The sequence below is a fragment of the Opisthocomus hoazin genome, chromosome 1 (genome assembly GCF_030867145.1).
Source record: "Opisthocomus hoazin isolate bOpiHoa1 chromosome 1, bOpiHoa1.hap1, whole genome shotgun sequence".
In the NCBI taxonomy this organism is placed as follows: Eukaryota; Metazoa; Chordata; class Aves; order Opisthocomiformes; family Opisthocomidae; genus Opisthocomus; species Opisthocomus hoazin.
This window is the reverse complement of record NC_134414.1, coordinates 135,793,359-135,799,369: the sequence shown is the minus strand read 5'-3', so window position 1 is coordinate 135,799,369 and position 6,011 is coordinate 135,793,359.

Genomic DNA, 6,011 nt, shown 5'->3' with positions numbered 1-6,011 from the left:
GGAAGCGGCGGCGGGCGGGCCCTGCGCCCCGCCGGCTGCCCGGCAGACGTGGCAGTGAGGGCTGATGCTCTCATCACAGGGCGACAGGCGGCGGCGGGGCGGCAGCAGCAGCCACCGCGGCGGCCGGCGGCCGCGCCCGGCCCAGGGAGGGAAAGGCGCGCGGGGGCGGGGCGCGGCCGCGCCGCGCCGCCATCTTGGTGGTGGCAGCGGGGCCGCCCGGCGCCGTTCCCGGGATGGTAAATCCAGAAAGCTCCGCGGTTTGCATCTTGAGAGGAAAAAAAAAAAAAAAAAAATTATGATCATAATTAACTGCTTCATTACGGCCGGCAAAGGTGTTATCCCGCGGCCGAGCAGCGAGCCCCGGTGCCGCTGCCCTGCAGTGTCTGCCGCGGCCACCGAGCGGCAGCGAGCAGCCGAGGGCCGGCGCCAGCTCCGTGCCTTGCTGCGGGGCAGCGAGCGCCGGGCCGGGGAGCCGCACCAGGGCGGGAGGGGTGACTCCGCACGGACAGCTTCCGCGGCCAGCACAGGAACATGTCTGAACATGAGGAAGAACTTCTTCCCTCTGAGGGTGACGGAGCACTGGAACAGGCTGTCCAGGGAGGCTGTGGAGTCTCCTTCTCTGGAGATATTCAAGACCCGCCTGGACAAGGTCCTGTGCAGGGGGGTTGGACCAGATGACCCACAGAGGTCCCTTCCAACCCCGACCATTCTGTGATTCTATGAAAGCTCTCCCAGGGAGTGAGAGGAAACACTGGAGGACAGAAACAGCCTTCCGTGTGAGCAACAGACAGTTCCATCTGGGGATGTGCCACTTGAGAATGTCATCCTGAGAACCTGGTAACTCGGGCCAAGCAAGCCGAAGATAAATGGTGTAGGGCTCGCCTGGACAACCCTTCCCCCCGTTCTGTTTCACTTTTTAAATGAGGGTCTGGAAGGGGCTCCGGTAAAGTCCCGTGTGTGGTCGGGCTTCTCTGAAACAGTATTCTCCCTCCTCATCCCCTGCCAGCACACCAGGGTCTGTCCCTTGTGCCTTCGCTTTCCTCCCTTCAGCCTCAGCAGCATCTTCAGATAGTTTTCATGTCTACGAGCTGGACCACAGGTGCTGCATCCCAAACAGGCAGCGTGTGCCTGGCTCACACCCCAGCTTTGCTCATCCTTCTCCCTGCTGCCACAGAACTGACCGGTGACATCCCAGCTGTACCAGCAGACCTTGGCCGAAGTCCTGTGTCTGCACCTCCGTAATACTCACCTTGTACCAGGTATACCTGCCAAACTGTGCTATTGTTCCAGATCAGCTGAAAAAAAACCCAAAATAAAATGTGAAATCTTTAAAAATCTTCTTAACCTCAGTCCAGGTGTCTCCAAGGCCTGAGGCCCCTGCTCCAAGAGAAAGCTGCTCTCTGTGTAAAATACACCCAGGAGATGTTTTTTGCCTCAGTCTTCATTGGCAACCTCTCTCCTCACCCCTCCCGAGTCGATGAATGGCATGAAGACCAGAAGGGTAAAATCCCTCCAGCTGTAAGTGAAGACCAGGTTCGGGACCTCCTGAAGAACCTAAATGTACACAAGTCCATGGGACCTGATGAGATGCATCCCAGAGTCCTGAGGGAACTGGCTGATGTAGTTGCCAAGCCACTCTCCATGATATTTGAAAAGTCGTGGCAGTCAGGGGAAGTCCTCAGTGACTGGAAAAAGGGAAACATTGTGCCCCTTTTCAAAAAGGGTAGAAAGGAAGACCCTGGGAACTACCGACCTGTCAGTCTCACCTCTGTGCCTGGGAAGATCATGGAACAGATCTTCCTAGAAGATATGCTAAGGCACATGGAGGCCAGGGAGGTGATTCGAGACACCCAGCATGGCTTCACCAAGGGCAAGTCCCACCTGACCAACCTAGTGGCTTTCTATGATGGTGTAACAACAAGAGTGGACGAGGGAAAACCAATGGACGTCATCTATCTGGATTTTTGTAAAGCCTTTGACACGGTCCCCCACAACATCCTTCTCTCTAAATTGGAGAGCTATGGATTTGATGGGTGGACCGTTCGGTGGATAGGAATTGGTTGGATGGTCGCAGCCAAAGGGTAGTGGTCAACGGCTCAGTGTCCAGATGGAGACCAGTGACGAGTGGAGTCCCTCAGGGGTCCGTACTGGGACCGGTGCTGTTCAATATATTTATCAATGACATGGACAGCGACATCGAGTGTACCCTCAGCAAGTTTGCAGATGACACCAAGCTGAGTGGTACGGTTGAGACACCAGAAGGACAGGATGCCACCCAGAGGGACCTGGACAAGCTGGAGAGGTGGGCCTGTGTGAACCTCATGAGGTTCAACAAGGCCAAGTGCAAGGTCCTGCACCTGGGTCGGGGTAATCCCCACTATCAATACAGGCTGGGGGATGAAAGGATCGAGAGCAGCCCTGCTGAGAGGGACTTGGGGGTACTGATAGATGAAAGGCTGGACATGAGCCGGCAATGTGCGCTGGCCGCCCAGAGGGCCAACCGTGTCCTGGGCTGCATCAGGAGAAGCGTGGCCAGCAGGTTGAGAGAGGTGATTCTGCCCCTCTACTCTGCTCTGGTGAGATCTCACCTGGAGTACTGCGTTCAGCTCTGGAGCCCTCAGCACAGGAAGGACATGGAACTGTTGGAGCGGGTCCAAAGGAGGGCTACAAAAATGATCCGAGGGCTGGAGCACCTCTCCTATGAGGACAGGCTGAGAGAGTTGGGCTTGTTCAGCCTGGAGAAGAGAAGGCTGCGGGGAGACCTGATTGCAGCCTTTCAGTACTTAAAGGGAGCCTACAGGAAAGATGGGGACAATCTTTTTAATAGAGACGGCAGTGACAGGACGAGGGGTAATGGTTTTAAACTAAAACAGGGTAGGTTTAGGCTGGATATAAGGAAGAAATTCTTTACAATGAGGGTGGTGAAACACTGGAATGGGTTGCCCAGAGAGGTAGTGGAGGCCCCATCCCTGGAAACATTCGAGACCAGGTTGGACAGGGCTCTGAACAACCTGATCTAGTTAGTGGTGTCCCTGCTCGCTGCGGGGCGGTGGACTAGATGACCTCTAGGGGTCCCTTCCAACCCAAAACTTTCTATGATTCTGTGATTCTATGTTAGCTGATGGATCTGTGCAGCATGGCACAGCAGGTAGGAGACAGAGGTCTGTGCTAATTCAACAGGAGGGAAATTCCTTCTCAGCCACAAATCCAAACACCAGGAAACTAGTAGTGAGGAACAAGGAGCAGCCCAGGCAGAACGTGAAAGATGAGACCATGGTTTCTACATTTTGTGAAATCCCCGTAGTTTTAATGGATCCTTGCAGGGGACTTCATCATGTGAAAGACTGGATTACATCAGCGAGAAGCAAGGGAAAGTACAGAGGCCATGTTCAGAAAGACCCTTCCTCTCTGATTAAATGTGTAACTGCTACAGGGACTTTGAGAAAACACTCACACTGAGTCACCATACCACCACCATCCCCACTGGCCAGCACATCAGCCAGCACTGACGGTATAAAATTCTTACACTCTTGGCCAGTAGCACGCTTGATTTTGCCTAATTTTCCCTCTGTTCCTGTTTTCTTCTAACTCTCATTTCCTTTCTGGTATTTCAGGTTAATGCCCTTTTCATCCACTTCTCACTTCTGCCATGCCTTGTGTCTGGTTTCCCTGTCCCTTGGAAGCCCTAAACCCTTTTGCTTTGTCACTCCCTCTCCCTCCTGTTTCAAATCCCTTTCCGGTCTTACTGATTGAACGCCTTCCTTTTTCATTTTATCAAACATCCCCTCTGCTCTTTTACTCCAGGGCTACTGCCCCGCAATCTGTGGGACACAAACGGGTGTGACCCTGAACAGCCCAGGAAATTTGCCCTGGGATACAGCTGTTATTTCACCCAGAGAGTCAAAGCCTTACCTCAACAAAGCAAAGATGTAACTTCTGTCTTCTGTACACGTGCCCAGACGAGGCTGGGTACCACCAGAGGTGTAGCTGTAGCAGCACGAAATTCAGCACGAACCAACTGCTTGAACGTCCACCGGTTGCTGGGATGACTTTTGAAGCCCGCTCTAAACCCCTTGCTACTGGCACCGCGCTGTTATTGGCACTGGGCCCACGTTAAAGTGAGCTCTGCTTTGCAGACTTGTACAGCTGTGACAGTAGGTCATCACCACCAGGGCGTATTTCCATGGAAATTATTTTGTGCTGTCAAAAGTTGACTTAGCGCGTGCTAAGTTTAAAATAGGGTGTAGCTGAACAAGACATAGTAAAAACAGGAGCACAGAACTCTGGATTTAACAAAAGTATCTTAACGCGCTTACAGAAAATACAAGTGTCACGGGGATCACTGACATCTAAACACTTGAGGCGGAACTTCCACATGAACACCGGTTGGATTTTGTGCACAACCCACTGCCTGGGAAGTCAAATCTCCCTTCCGAAGGTTCCTCTGTACCACATCTGCATGCAAGAAAGGGTCACTGCTGTTGTTCACCTCTCGAGGCCACACTGCATCAGGCAAACAGCTTTCATCCAAGAGATTTATCAGGCAAAAGGCCTGTGTTTGCACTGTGAGATTAAAGAACAGAAATCAAAAGAAAGGCTGCGTTCACACTTGATGCCCGGAAGAGCGTCCGATGTCGACTTTGTACCGGCGTCCAAGAGAACGGTGCTTCCGTATATCTTCTACAAGTCGTCTTATGGAACAATTTTACTTGAAATCACTGATGTCTGTGTGAACGGGAAACTAACCTCCAGGGCTTTAAAATCTATTCCTGCTCAGAAAATAGCAGCCCTAACAGCAACAGACACAAATGACCCATGTTCTGATTCTGTTTGCTCGGAAATTCCGCGATTTCTGTGTCGCCGTATTGAGATAAACTGCATGCAGGATCGCTTTGTCGGCAGTTTTCCAGTAGCGCTAAGAACCTGCTGGTATGGATTTGATTTCTGAGGGAAGCTGTGCTAAGGAAACTGATGAGGTATCAGGTTTTCTGTCCAATGTCATGGCCTCTTCTCAGAGAGGAAAAAAATTGTCCGTTCATCACCTCAACATAGCAATGTTACTCAACACTGTGTGTCCTTCTCCAAACTGGAGATGTAGCACTCCACTGAAATACCTACTACCAAATTTACAGACATTTATTTATTGGATGGCATTCTTTCCTCAACTAATGATCTTTGATCTTTTTCAGAGATCTCAGAAATACCATTTTACACTTTGAAAACCTTGAGTCACTGGGACATTTGAGGAAAAAATAGCTTGTACTATATTTGCATGTGGTGTGGGCCCCAGTGATGCATGACTGATATTCTGTGTAGCGTAAGTTCAGTTCTTGTCTCACTCTACAAGTGAGATGAAAATCAACAGCTAAAGATCTCACCTAGGACAACCTGAATTTTTGAGGTAGGGGAAAATGTAAGGTTTTGCTTAATAAAAGATTAAAGACAGATTGCTAAAGGAAACCCCAGGTGAAGTACCCTCCTCAATACAGACTCCGTTCCCATGAGATCCACTGGAGGGTTTTATTTTTTAGAACAAGCTTAACATTTAGTCCAGAGGAAAGAAACCTGATTAAAGAAAGTTTGGCAAGTGTTAAATTTGCCAGATAGGAATTCTTGTGGAGGAAAATGTGCAGAGGGACTTTTATGAAAGTGTAGCCATGTAATTGTGTGTTTCAGCTTAACACAGTGTTCAAGGGCCATAAATGGAGTCAATTGCTGTTCTCAGTGCGTTTCTTTCCCACATCCCCCACGATGCCTTCACTGCAATAGCCCAAGCTTCCCGCACATCCTTTGTACCCCCTGTAACACAGTATCCCCGATACCTCCAAATCCACACAACGCTTACAGACCCTCTGCGTATCCCGATTTGCTCCTAGCGTCTTCGCACATACCTTTGGCCACCTCTTCTCTCCCGTCCCCCATCCCACGAGACCACCACCACCGTAAGAGTTTCAGGTCTCACCGCTTACCTGTCTCTGTTGGTCTGTAGGATGAGTGAGAATGTGATTTGT